Raw genomic sequence first — 14867 nt, forward strand, 5'->3', positions numbered from 1 at the left:
CGATTCAAGGACAACTTGAGGTATAATAAGGAAGGAGAAAAAGCCATTTCTCCAAGGAAGAAGTAAGCTAGCCTATAATCATCCCAGCCCATGACACTCTATAAAAGAAAATTCACCATGAAAATGTCAACAATGTCCATCTTCTTGGCATGTCTCATCTTTTATGTGTTTGGTATAGAGCCAAATACACTGCATGTGATTAATAAGTTTTTGGTATGGCAATAAATATTCATGATAATGGGACTGTCTTATGTGGATAGGCCTATTTTGGGGCACTGAGTAGAGTAATGTCATTTTTAAATAGTCTTTTTCTGGGTGACAGCACCATCATTTTTATTAACCTGCTCTCTTCTTTGGCCATACAGGATTTCCAAAAAATAGTCACATCTAGGCACAATGTTACCTATGTTGAAAGCCAGAAAAAAATGAGGCTGTGACTTGGTGCTGGAGAAAGTGGGAGAAAGGTCAGTGTGTGTCAGAATTCTCTAGCAGTCAGGCAGTTACTATTTGCATAGAATAGTCTTTCAACATTCTCTATCCAACTTGGCAGTTACTGTTCTGTCTGTACAGAACAAGTGGATGCTGGGAGAAGGGGGACAGGGTGGAGGCCGGGGAACCGATTAAAACTTTTTTTACTACAGTATCACTGTATTCTATTGAGGAAAATGGGAGAAATTGGGGAAAATCTATAAGGAGATTTAACTGGGGGGAGGTACAGGGCATGATTAATCTTCAAAAGGGAGTCTGACCAAAAATGTGGTAAAAATTGACCTGAGAGACCAAGGGGAGGGCATTGCAGTGATCAAGTTAAGAAGAGAGTGACATAGCAGAGAAGAGATAAACAGAGAGGACTTCTGGTGGAGAAAAGCTCTTAACAGAAGAATTCCAAGAAGGGATCAAAGGGCAGGGCTGATCTTAGCATAGTTTTTTCTATATATCTTTCCATTAGGTATAAAGTTCTTTGAGGGCAGGTACTGTCTTTTGTCTCTTTTTGTATCCTCAATGCTTAGCACTGTGCCTGGCACACAATAGGTCCTTAATAAATATTTATTGAAGAATTGATCCCTGGTGTAGCTTGGAAGGGCAGAAGAGATCATCATGGCCATTAGGTGAGAGGAGCTATTGGCTGGGAACACTGATTGAGGATAACCCGCACATAAAAAAAAATCAGGAAAGCCAGCTATAATGCTGTTATAGTTATAATCAATAACTATAATGTTATTGATTGAGGGGTACAACTATCTTCTCTTCCCTGGGGAGAGGCTGGAGGACTGAACCGTGTAAGTGGCTGTGAATTGAGGTTCATCTGAGCCACAGAAGAGTGAATTATTACCCACCGTACCCCATCACATCCCCATGTAGACAAAGGATGACTAGAAGAGTGAAGAAAAAGCTATGACCACAGCACCCTCAGGGAATGTGCTTTCAGGAATTTATAGCTAGTTAGACTAGAAAGCCATGACTAGCATTTTGAAATGAAGAACAAATGAGGTATAATAACCTGCTGGGCACCAAGTCCAGCAAAGTAGCACAATGGTACCAGTATATCATCAGAAGCATAAGTGACCCCCACATGTTTATGTCCTGGTCATGTATGTTCCTTGAATGTATATCCTTTCACATGAGGACCCTGGTCGCATGGCTTCCATATATGTGTGTATGTATATATGTATGTATATATATACATGTATACATATATGTGGATATCTTGTGCATAATCATTATAAAAATCTACAGATTGTGTATGGATTTTATAGGGGAATTAATTCAAGATTTGGGGGAAGGGGGTTTAGTGAAAATGCCTTTCATATGAACTGTGTTCTATGGTTGACTGCTGAAAGTGAAGCTTATCATTGGTGTTCATGAGCTCTAATGCTTTGAGAAGGTTCTGGCCCTTAAAACACCTAGGTCCTAGGGTAGCTAACTGGGGGGGGAGGGGGTAGGGGCAGTGTGAGAAGCCCTGTGGGCTATACCTAAGAAGCTACATTAAAATATTTTATCTGGACTGCCAGAATGGTGTCATTTTGCCTTTGCTTTGATCCATATCTATGATTTCTTGAGTGTAGAGACCCTCCCCAGGAAACTCTTTCCACTAATGTAGGTAATTCATTCTATGTTTAAAGAGATAGGGTCATACAGCCAGGATATGCCAGTGGCAGGATAACCACAGCCTTGCTGACATGAGGATAGAACTCTATCTATGATGCTACATTGCATATACACATACATAGGTGGTAAATAGATACATATATATACCACCTATGTATATGTGTGTGTATCTATACATATACACATATATGCATATATATGTATGTGTGTATATGTGTGTGTATACTGATTGGATCAGTTATTAAGTACATTTCTTTTTTCAAGAAAGCAAGGTATGGTGAATTTTTTTTTCCAAAATCCCTTCTGAGCCTTTAAATAGCTTGGAATTAAAATAGCTTGGAATACACACACACACACACACACACACACACACACACACACACATATATACATATACACACATATATACAATATGTATATTATATATTATAAATATGTATATATATTTATATATACTGATTGATTCAGTTATTAACTACATTTCTTTCTTCAAGAGAGCAAGGTGTGTTGAATTTTCTTTTTTTAATATCCCTTCTGAATCTTTAAAATAGCTTGGAATTATGTTCTTCTAAAGCTTTTTTTCATTTAAAGATTGGATAATAATGTTGGCTTTCATGGGGCCTGGCTTTAATAATATTAAAGAGAGCACATATATGAAATAATCTGCCCTCTTTTCCTGACTGGCACTCTTATCATGTTCCCCTAATACACAGGCAGTATCCCTCACCCTCTTTTGGATTCATTTGCTTCAAGGAGAAGCTAAAGAAATAAAAATATTTTATTCTACTTTATTCTCCAGACTTTGTGGATAACAGAGTAAGTGGCTACAAAGAGTGGCTGTTAGTCCTTCAGAAGTTTCTGTGATCAGAGAGCAAAAGCGAAAATTACTTTCCCTGTTTTGCAAGAACATAAGTTCCAAAAGCTGACATGCTACTTGTTGCACAAAGACTAACCCTAGACCTGCTTTTCTGGGAGATAGTCATGGTCCTATGGTGTCATTGTTCTCCCTCTCAGATCATCTCTAGGAGATACTTAAGTTGTATCTATGCAAAGGATGAAAAGAGAAAAATGAAGTTGTCAGCCATCTATATGTGTTGTCTACACATTGTCAGGTCTCAAGGAACATCTGGATGATTGATTTAATTTTCCACTTTCCATCTGGACATTCGGTGCCTTGTAGACACAGGCAGAAAAACAACAACTTCTGCTTCATTGACTACACTAAAGCTTTTGATTATGTGGATCACAACAAAGTGTGGCAAGTCCTCAGAGATGGGAGTACCAGATCATCTTACTTGTCTCCTGGGGAACCTGTACTTGGGCTGAGAAGCAACAGTTAGAACCAAACACGGAACAACTGATTAGTTTAATATTGAAAAGGGAGTACAACATGGATGTATATTGTTACCTTATTTAATTTAAATGTGGAGTACATTATGTGAAATGCCAGGTTGAATTAATCAAAAGCTGGAATTAAGATTGCTGGGAGAAATATAAACAATCTTAGATATGCAGCTGATGCCACTCTGATGGTAGACAATGAAGGGGAATTAAGAAGCCTCTTGATGAAGGTAAAGAAGGACAGTGTAAAATCTGGCTTGAAGTGTAGAAAAAAACCTCACTAAAATCTTGGCAACTGGTCCCATCACTTCCTGGCAAATGGGAGAAGAAATAGAAGCAGTGTCAGATTTGATTTTCTTGGACTCAAAAATCACTGCAGACAGCAACTGCAGTCAAGAAATTAAAAGACACTTGCTCCTTAGAAGGAAAGCTATGCAAATTTGAACAACATGCAAAAAAAAAAAATAAGCAGGTATCACCTTGCTGACAAAGGTTTGTATGGTTGAAGCTATGGTTTTTCCATTCACTATGAATGACTGTGAGAGTTAGGAATATAAGAAAAGCTGAGCACAGCAGATGATGCTTTCAAATTGTGATGCTCGAGAAGACTTTTGAGAGGCACTTAGAAAGCAAGGAAAGCAAATCAGTCAATATTTCAGGAAATTAATTCAGGCTGGTCCTGAAAGGTCCAATACTAAAGCTGAAGCTTAAATACTTTGGCCACGTAATGAGAAGATAGGGGAAGACCCTGACACTGGGAAAGATTAAAGGTAAAAAGAAAAGGAGACAGCCGAGGATGAGATGGATAGATAGTGTCATGGAAATAACCAACATGAAGTTAGACAGACTTTGAGAGATAGTAGAAAATAAAAGGTGCTATGGTCCATGGGATCACGAAGAATTGGACAAGACTGAATAACTCAACAGTGGCACGGATATAGTAGACTACTGTTGGAGGCAATGGACATGTAGGCTTCAGGATAGAGATTCTCAGAGAATCTCCTCTATGTTCTCTAAACTCAGGTAGTCCCCATCCCCTGGCGCAGAGGGCTAATTGAGGTCCTTATTATTATCTTAATTCTAGAGTAAGAAGGGAAAATATGAGTCATCTAGCCCAACTTCCTCATTTTACAGATAAGGGCTTTGAGGCCCAGATCCAAGTTCACATAGTAGAGTCGTTATCCAAATTCAGTTTCCATAAATCCCAGAGCTCTTTCAATTGTATCATTTGACCATTCCTCTAGATCAGTTTAAATAGGTCAGACTTGACTGAAAATAACTGAACAATAAATTTATGTCTAATTCCTAGAACTTTTACTTCTCTCTTCCTCCTTACTTTGAAATTTGACCATAATTATTTATAAAACAATGTATTTTAACAGATCCAGAGGGTTGATCAAATACTGATTTATTCTATTGGTGAAAAGACCATTTTGAAAGACAATAGTCAGTCTACCTGTGTATTCATGTGAATGGAGTGAATTGTTCTTCTAGATTGTATTCACCCTTAAAGTGGTAGTGAACATTCTGGCCCAGCCTGGTAAGGACAGACAAACTGGCCCATAGATGGATACTCTACCGCGTGCAGGAGCATAATACTTCCTTACTAGCTAGCTCTTTAGCAGGTAAAGTCATGAACATGAGAGACTAAAGTTTATAAACACTGTACTTCACATAAAGGAGCACCATGTCATGGTGCTTACAAAAACCAAAGATAAATGCTTTTGAAAGAGAAGATCAGATTCTGATGACAAGATAAATGAGGAAGCTTGAGAAAATCTCAAATTGAATAATAGCTCTTTTGGTACACGATGCTATTGCCACTGCAGGTGCAGTTAATTATTTCCTTCCTAGAGGACCAAATCAATATCTATGACCTTTTGTTTCCAGCTGACTTCCTTCTACTATCCCACTCCTTTTGTCTATGGTCAAAGAGAATGTATTTAAAAACATTGGGGCAACATTTTCTTTAGAGATTGAATTTTAATGAGTTATCAGAAAATGATGTAAGCTGATAAACTGTGTCTTTAGAAAAAATGTAATCTCTAAAAAAATACACATTCTTTATAGGTAGGACTAAGGATCACATAGATTTTAGGCCGTTGATAAACTTACATAACCACTGGTACTCTATGTGTAAAATCCTCCTCCAGTGACCAATGAGTAGACAGACATGAAATGGGAGGAATTGATTCAATACGTAGCACTGTAGAATCATATTTAAAAACCTACATTTTAGTTTAATTTAGAAATATTAATAAATACTTCTCTAGTCTAAAAACCCTTTCTAAATGTGTTGAAATTTGTTAAAGTTGGAAACTAAACTTTGAACACAGAATAAGATACTTGCCTTCTTCATCCTTTGAAGTTTGTGACCCACCCTTCTAATCAATATTGATTGTGGGGAGATGGATCTTGTAGTTCTTGAGAGAATTGGTTAAAAAAATAATTGAGTACTGATTATTCTGGCACATTAACCTAACACTGTATTTATTTTAACATATTATAACCTTTTCTTTTTCAAGATTCCTATAAATGATATCTCAGATTATCTTGGAGTAGAGAGATATATCTGAGGACATAGAGGAATTATGCCAGTTTGGATATTCTTTTCACCAAGCTAGAAATGCTTGGATTTAGAATAATGTAAAATGCATAAAAAGTTTCTGGCAGACTTGTGTCTAAAATACAAAGAAGACAACTGCAGAAAAAGACACATTAATGCACTGTTGGTGTAGGTATGAATTGATCTAGCTATTCTGTAAAGCATCTCGGTAATACACCCCGAAAATTACTGAATTGGGATAGGCAGGTGGGCAATTAGGTGCTGCAGTGGATAGAGTGCAGGGTCTGGAATCAGGAAGACTCATCTTTCAGAGTTCAAATCCAGCTTCAGACACTTACTAGCTGTGTGACCTTGGGCAAATCACTTAACCCTGTTTGCTTCAGTTTCCTCATCTGTAAGATGAGCTGGAGAAGGAAATGGCAAACCACTGCAGTATCTTTGCCAAGAAAACCCCAAATGGGATCACAAAGCCAAACACAACTGAAATAACTTGAATAACAAAAATCCACAGAGGAAAAATCTAATCAATCAGAGAATGTCTATTGTGTGGTTGGATAGATAGCCCTAATTGTTTGGTCCTTGGGAAGACATTGCAGATGGATAATAAACTGTACCCAGAATTGAAAAAAAAGCAGAAAGCAAGATGGATTGCAGCTGGGAAATTGTGAAGTGTTTTAATGAGCCCCTAACTTTACCCTGAAATAAAAACCCTAATCTTTAAAGTCAATATTCTTCCAATGATGCTAAATGACTACAAAGGACAGGAAACCACTATCTCTAACAAATTGTAGTTTTAGGTAACCCAAGGGGAGACTGAGAGACACCTGCTGGAAATGATCAGGCTGTAACATCTTACCAATGAAGAGCTGCACCAGAGAATCAGAGTAAAAATGGGATCAATGAAAGATGTGACCGTTAAAGGATGTGGGTGAGTCATGTAGTAAGAGCAGAGGATAACTAACAGACAGCTTTGTGCTCCTTTGGTACCCACACAATATGAAAAGATGTAGACTTAGGCCTCTAGGACACTGGGGGAAGAGGAGGATTTGTGGAAAGACGCAGACAGTGGCTATGTATTTTGAAGTTGCAATCTGCATCACTTGGGGAAATGCCCACATTGATGAGATCACAAATCCACTAAGTAAGGGATGACACATCTTGTACATTTTCCTTTTCCAATGACCTGAAAGAAATAGTTCTTCTCTGTGACTTATGTGATAATTAAGGCACCAAAAAAAATAAGTGACTCTATTCAGTTGTACACGTCAATACAGTGAGTCAAATATACAGTGTCCATAGTGGAGAAGCACATTGTAGATAAATCTGCGTTTCTCAGATTAAATCAGGTATTTACTCCAAACCCAAACACTATTCTAAGGATTTTCACAACTATGAAAGCAAGGCTCGATTGTACAAAGAGAACTTGTATCAAGTTCTTTTAAGAATTCATTCAGTCGTATTTAACGGCAACACCATTAGCTCTCTCAAGTTTCTGTTCTGAAGATGGTAAACATTTCCTTCCTGAAGAGATAAGGTAAAAATGATTTTATCCTCATTAAAAGCATAAGTTAAGTGGATCAGGGAAAACTGTGGAAATGATCTGGGGAGGTCAAAGTCTGAACACTGTACTCAGTTATTGGAAGTATCAGGGACGATTATTATTCCCTTATGATAGTCCCAAATCTAAATCTTCACACATCAGTGAAACCAAGAATCATGTCTTTTTGTTTCCATCAATCCAATATCTGAGGAAAACTTTCTGACCTGTTCATTTTGGAATGTGAACTACCAAGTGTTTACTTCAGCAAGCAATTATTCAGGGATGGATTATTTTGTGGGTTTCCCCAGCACCTTTCTCTTCTCTTTGTCCCTCTTGTTGCTTTGATATTGACTACTTCCCTTTTCCTCTATTCACTTATCAGAGGGGATGAAAGAAGGTGGAAACCCAAATCATTGAATTTTGTAGTTCATTACTGGGCTGATGGAGTAGGAAGTGGAAAATATTCACCAAATGAGGCTTGGAAATGATCTGAAAACTAAATTCATCTATGTGATTACAATTGCCCATTAGCAAAGATAATTGGGAGTTGGCTGTATTCTTGTGGGATTCTTTAAAAGAGACCTTTGCAATTGAGAGAGTCCCTGTGAGGTTAAGTCATGGCTCAGCCATAGCCTCCAAAAAATTCACATTAATGAAAGATGCAAGAGGAGGCCAGAAAAGGCATCATCAAGTACTACTTTACTTACTTAAAATATAAAGGCTATTTAAAAGGTTGTGAGTGATTTGAAGACAAGATTTGTTTCTGCAAAAGTACTTGAACTCTAGCCTCCAACATTTCTTCCAGGGACCCCCTTGAGAATCAGAATTGATGTGGGGATTGTTTTAGTTGTGTTGTTAATAATAACTGACTAAGATTGTCTGCCAAAAACATTTCACTGCAGGATTTAAAATGTGCTTTCCAAGCCTACAACTAATGGGCAGCACTCTGATGTCATTGAGTATGGGGTGACAGTTGCCAGTTCATCAGGAATGCAAAACAACTGACTGTATGAATAGGAACACTGTGTTGTTATGCTACTTTTTTGCTGTCCAATTTGTGATGTTCTTTTAATTGCATAATTTATTGCAAGCAAGAAATCAAAAAGAGTACAATTTTTAAGACCAGTTTATAAAAGGCTCTGGCTACTATCAGCAGGTTGAGTGGCCTTGTCCAAACCCAAGCAAGGTATTACCTACTTCTTTTCTGGGTACTCTAAATTACTTAGCATGAACGCTGTGTAGATCAGCACCTTAATACATTGTAGAGGCTCCAAATTAATTCTTAACTTCTGACATCAAAACCAACTGAATGACAGGGTTTTATACCTTAGAAGAAGAGGAACTAAGCTTTGGAAGTTACATCTTCTGTTTGCCTCATCAAATCTTTTTTTAAAAACATTCCTAGTACTTAGGGGCTCTGTATTCTAATTGTTTTTCTATCCCTGACTTTTGGTGTGATCTCAGTGAGTCACTTAATCTTAGTTAATGGCTGAAGTTTTCCTTTGAGTAAGATCCAAAGAGGCTGGGTTATATTATTGGCCAATATTACAGCTCGGAAATTAAAAGCACAATTCAGTGCCTTCTTTACTGCCACTAAGCTAAAGGAAATGAATCACATATACAGTCTTTTGGAAATTCCCTTAATCTCCCCCCAATTCACATGTGGGGGCTGAAGCATTGGGTAGAGGAAGATACTGGATTCAGGGACAGCTACCTCAAGCCTAAGGAGGAATACAGCTGTGAAAGAACAGGGGATTCTTCATCTGTTGTGGTAGGTACATTTTGACTTGTAAATTAGGTTTTAATTTGTTTGTTTTTATTTTTTAAAGAGGGGACTTTATAAAAATAAAAGGCTGGCTCTAGAATCAGGAAGTTTCAGGGCTTGGCACATACCAGTTATGTGACTATGGACAAGTTATTTAATCAGTGTACTCTAGTTGCCTCCTAAAAGTATAATTATGGTAGATCTACATCTGTCTACATCTGGAGAGGGAGTTTCACAAAGGAGTTTCTTACACTGATAAGATCACAGGTCTATTCCCACCAAAAATGGATGAGCTTTTCAGCAATAATCCATTGCAGAAATAAGTGGAACTTATCAGGATCTTTTCCAATGGGATTACAACCCTCCTCCTCCTCCAGCCAGAAGGTTGACTGAGTAATCAAGAATAAAAGTCTGACGATGAGGTAGTTTAAGTTTCTTCTCATAGATGGGAACTGCCCATCCCAAGGTCTGATCTTCCAAAACCCATCAAGCTTTTTCCTGATCTCTGAACCTCTAAGCCATCTGAGTGATGTCAATCAACTTTTAGACATGAGTGGAAGAGGATTCTCTACTACCAGGAAAATGGAGCATGCTCTAAGCACTTTAAGACCTTTCACTGCCAAGCAAGTTTGATTCAGTGGGAAACTCTAGGCTCTCAAATGTTTGTTGAATGTTGAATGAATGAATTAATGAGGCCAAAAGGGAAGCTCCAAGGGTTGTCCAAAATTAAAGACCTTAGTCAGGAAAACTCTTTGATGCAAGAACTCACTGGGAGCTCTCCTTGGTTCTGAAACTGTCTCGACCACATGATGGTCTGAAACTTTGCTGGTGTTGATTTGCTTGTTATGAGATCCAGCCTAGCCTCTCTCTGCTATAATGACCTGGGTTGTCTTGGCTGTCTATAACCATGATGACTCAAGAATATCTGACACTGAAAAAAAAAAAAGAATATCTGTTGCTGTATTCTACAAACTTCTTTTTCACTTATTGTTGTTGCTGGATTGCCTCTGCTTCTACATAAGACAATGACGAAGTTTGAATTGTCTCAGACACTTACTAACTACATGACACTGGATAAGTCAATCTCTGTCTGCTACACATTCCTCATCTGTAAAATGAAGATAAAAACAGCACTTACCTCTGAGTACTCATACCTCTGTATCAGTAAAATGAGATCATATTTGTAAATTGTTTTCCAAACCTTAAAGCACTACATAAATTCTAGTGATGACAATAATTGCTAAAAACCAAAAACCAAAAAAACCCCCTCTCTAAACCAAAACTATTTGTTTTCAGGGTTTATGCCCTGAAATACGACAATGAATGTCTCTCCAATAGACTGACTACATTAATGAGCCAACAACCACTATTCTACCATGCTAATGTGACCAAGGCCATCCTAGTAGATGAACCTGAAAAAATCAGGGTCCTGTGTCAAGGAGTTGATTTACTGCTCTAGCATATGATGAACAGGAAGATTCAAAGGTGGTGGGTGCTACTTTTGTGTGTGTTTCTAAGACTCAGATTTTAGAATCTGACAAACAGCTACAGGACAGCTGGAGCATGTGAACAGATGACCATTGAGGATTTGAATGAAGCCTTCCCTTCCATCATATTGATTCTACCAACCAATTGAGAACCTAGAAAACTGGGTCTCAGAGAGAGCTATCACATGCTCATATTTTTTTTTTTTAAATTGATATATATTGGTTTTGTATTACTTACAGTTCCCAAAATATATCTCCCCATTCTCTCTCCTAGAAAGCTATTGCTTTTGATGAAAAACCAAAAATAAGGAAGGGGGAGAATCCAGTTCAGGAAAACAATTTTTTTTAAAAAAAATCTGATGTTTTAGAATGAATGGATGACTAAATGAATGAATGACAAAGCATTTATTAGGCATTTACTTTGTGTCAAGACTGTGTCAAATGCTTAAAGCAAGATAGTCCCCACTATCAAGTCAATCACACCTTAATTATGGAAGACAAAATGTTAAAGAAAATAGAGTAACAGGGAAGAAAGAAAGGTCCAGAAACCTTAAAAGTCATGCTGTTGGGCAAATGGAAAGGTCCAGAAATCCTTAGGTTATATAGATAATCAAAATGAAAACAGGGGAATTCAGGGATAAAAGCAGGATCTGTGGAGACTCTGACAGTGAACATACTCAGAGCTGCTGATCATTAGTCTCATCAGAAGATATGTGAATCAAGCAGATAGCACAAAATAAAAAAGGCAAAATGGGAAGAAGCCCCTAGTGGTTCTGGGATAGCCCGGTTGGACATGACAGATATAGAGGGCACCCCCAGGTCTAGCTGCTTTTCCTCCTCCTCAAATATCCTGCAAAGAATTCTCTATTTCTATTTGTCCACTAACTAGCCCATCTGTTGGTGTGAGCAGCACTAGGGGCCCTCCTGGGAGTCTTCATGCAGCTGAAGTTCAGGAGGGGCCACTTTATCACCATCTGAACTAGGATGTCCCAACATGAACGTGTCAGCTGTGATGGATGTTTCAAAGGAAATTTTAAAGGTTGAAGATACAAGTGTTAAATTTGCAGCAATCATGATCTTTGTACATCTTGTTAGGAAAATGGTGCAACAATGACAAGGCATATATCCAATGCATACCATACTAATAAGGGTAGATTTCAATTTGTATCATGGTGGAACTCTCCCAGTAGAGCAGCTGCAGCCATTTATTTGCCCACATTGTGAAAAAATGGGTTATATGGAAACATCTCTTCAAGAACATGTTACTTCTGAACATGCAGAAACATTAACAGAAGCTACTTGTCCAGTTTGTGCAGCTTTACCTGGCAGAGATCCTAACGATGTCATCATGACTTTGTAGCTCATCTTACACTTGAACACAGAGCCCCTAGAGATTTAGGTGAATTGAGTGGTTCTTTACATAGATTGTTTCACCTTGGCTGGATCTAAGGAAGTCCTTAGGCAATAGATCAAACACATATTTTTACTAGTGGTTTTATTGGTGAGCATTCTTCACAGAGTTCATATACTCCAAGCAGTAGGGAAGTCATAGATCCTCAATTTTCATGGATATTTCAGTTATCAAGAGTGAGACTTTCTACAGGATGACAGCCCAATTCCTCTGGCTCCTTGGCTTCCCAATCACAACAGCTGTAGCTAGAATGACAATATTCACAGGCAGCATGGCAACAGCTGGCGACAGCTCGTAATGCAACCAGGGACACTAATACAAGCATCGTCACCACTGTAATTGCACAATCAACAATAGCCAACACATCAGATATCGAAAACAGTAAACTATTCAGAACTCTCCATTTCTTCTTACAAGATTAAGTGATCTTAGGATGTCAGAAACAGTATCAGTCAATGGAAAGTGAGCAGACAGACCATAGCCTGCTCGTCCAAGACCTTCTACTGTCCACTTTGATGCATGAGGAAAGTTTCTTCTCAAGGGAGGATGAAAGGAAGGGGGAAGAGGGAATTGCAGATTTTAGTGCTACGGGCTGTGGAGTTTTTATGCTTTTAGATATTGCTTTAGAAATCCTAAGTTTAAAGAGTAGTAAAGGAAATGAGCCTCTACCACCTTCTCTTTGATGACATCCCAACTCACAGACAATGTCTTCTGTACTCTATTTGCAAATGAAAGTGGATGACAACTGTGTGCACAGAATCTCTTTCTTGAGGCCAAGCTTGGTCTTTATCATTTCACAAACTTCTGTGTGAATTGTCTTCTGGTTCTTTTCCATTTCTATTATTCTAGCCAGCCTATGTGTTGTCTTCCTTGTTCTCTCACCATACTTTGTATCCACTCATATCTACATCTTCTTACGCTCCAGAAATTTAAAATAAAATAATCATAAAGCAAAACAAATATGATGTTCCCAGATGTCCATTCACTCCTAGGGAAGAGGCGAAATTACATTTCTAAGGCTGATAAATCTGAAGGCCATAACATTTATCTCTGAATTTCTTCAAAGCATCTTCAGTTAAGCTCTAAGCACAGCAGAACATACCGGAAATGTTTCCACAGGGTTTAATCTGTAAACTGATTTCCACAGAAATGACATCTTGTTTATACTCTGTGCAGTTTCTTTCAGAGAAGCAATAAAATTCAACAAAAATCTAATATAGTGAAAATGCAAAAATTGAGAATAATGACTTGCACATGCATAGAATGGGGCAGGCTATTTTCCATTCTAAAAAATAAACCCGATTAGAGGAAAAGACCATTTGAAAACAACAATACATAATTAGTGAGAACAATGCAGAACACTAGCTGGCCAACAGCTTCAACAGAATCAGTCCCAGTGTTGGAGCCACTGATGGAGCTTTTGTGGTTTGCCTCAATAATATAAATGCAGCAAGAAATCAGATGGATTTTTTCTCACTTGTCAGGGCCCATAGAAAAGGGAGGAGGTCTCCCTAACTCTGGGTACTGCTGTGGCAAACAACTTGTCCAAACTTCTTAAGTTACAGTTACTCAACATCAGAGCCAGGCTTTAGCTACTTCCATTTCAGTTGGCTTGCCACATTGCAGATCCCTGAGAAGAAGGCTTAGAGATCCCTTGTGACCTGTCAGGCTGGAGCCATGGGAGAGAACATATTCAGGGTCATGGACATGGATTAAGAGGCAGCAAGATACAGTAGAAAGGGTGTGGATTTGAGGCAGAGGACCTGGGTTTTAAACCTGGCTCTGCTCCTCACTGCCTATGTGATCTTGGGCAAGTTACCTGATGTAGTGGGCCTCAGTTTACTCATTTGTAAAAAAAATCGAGAGGGGGAGGAAAGGGGCTAGATCAATGACATCAAATTCAAATAGAAATGGAATCACTAAATCAAACATAAGGATCCCTGTGGCCACATGTTGACTTAGAAAACCAAATATTGTTATTATCTATATTCTATTTTTATTTATTTTGTTAAGTATTTCCCAGCTACATTTAAATCCGGTTGAGTTGCATTCAGGGGTGTTACTATGGCAATGCAGTTGCATGTTGACACCTCTGGACCAGATGCTCTCCAAAATCCTTCCCAGTTCTCAGTTACATGATGTAGTCTATGATGCTCCCTAACTCCAGATCTAGCACTTTATCCAATAACCTACCTCAGTGCCTTCACGGAGTTGCCAAAGCCTTTTGAGCTTGATACAAGATCTCCATGAAAAGTAAGATTATACTGGATGATATGGGAGCTTAAACCAAGGAGAGAGTGGAGATATTTTAGAAATATTCTACAATAATCCAGGCAACGGTTCCTGGCAGGAGAGTAGCAGTGGCAACAGAAATGACTCTTTGTGTCAGAAAAAACTCCTTGTGTTTCACAGAGTTACCTTGCATTTATTATCTATTTAGTGTGTCTGTGTGTGTATACACACACATGTATATGCACACACACACATATATGCAGTAAATAGTTACATATATACATGCATACATACACATGTGTGTATATACACATGCATATATGTGTATATATATACATATGTGTGTATATATGTGTATGTATGTATCTGAAACCTGGATAATTTTGTGTCCCTTTCCTAAATGGTGGAAAGAATGA

General features: G+C 38.2%; 1 long non-coding RNA gene and 1 pseudogene across 1 annotated transcript in view; both read left to right on the plus strand.

The window, feature by feature from the left end:
• Nucleotides 1–14867, plus strand: part of LOC140509559 (uncharacterized) — a 29687-nt gene that overhangs the window by 7561 nt on the left and 7259 nt on the right. The window contains exon 2 of the long non-coding RNA XR_011968818.1: nt 6808–6944. This is a non-coding gene — a long non-coding RNA (uncharacterized lncRNA). The remainder of the gene's footprint in view (nt 1–6807; nt 6945–14867) is intronic.
• LOC140511491 (E3 ubiquitin-protein ligase KCMF1 pseudogene) lies at nt 11793–12902 on the plus strand (annotated as a pseudogene).

Source organism: Notamacropus eugenii, chromosome 6 (assembly GCF_028372415.1).
Source record: "Notamacropus eugenii isolate mMacEug1 chromosome 6, mMacEug1.pri_v2, whole genome shotgun sequence".
Taxonomy (NCBI): domain Eukaryota; kingdom Metazoa; phylum Chordata; class Mammalia; order Diprotodontia; family Macropodidae; genus Notamacropus; species Notamacropus eugenii.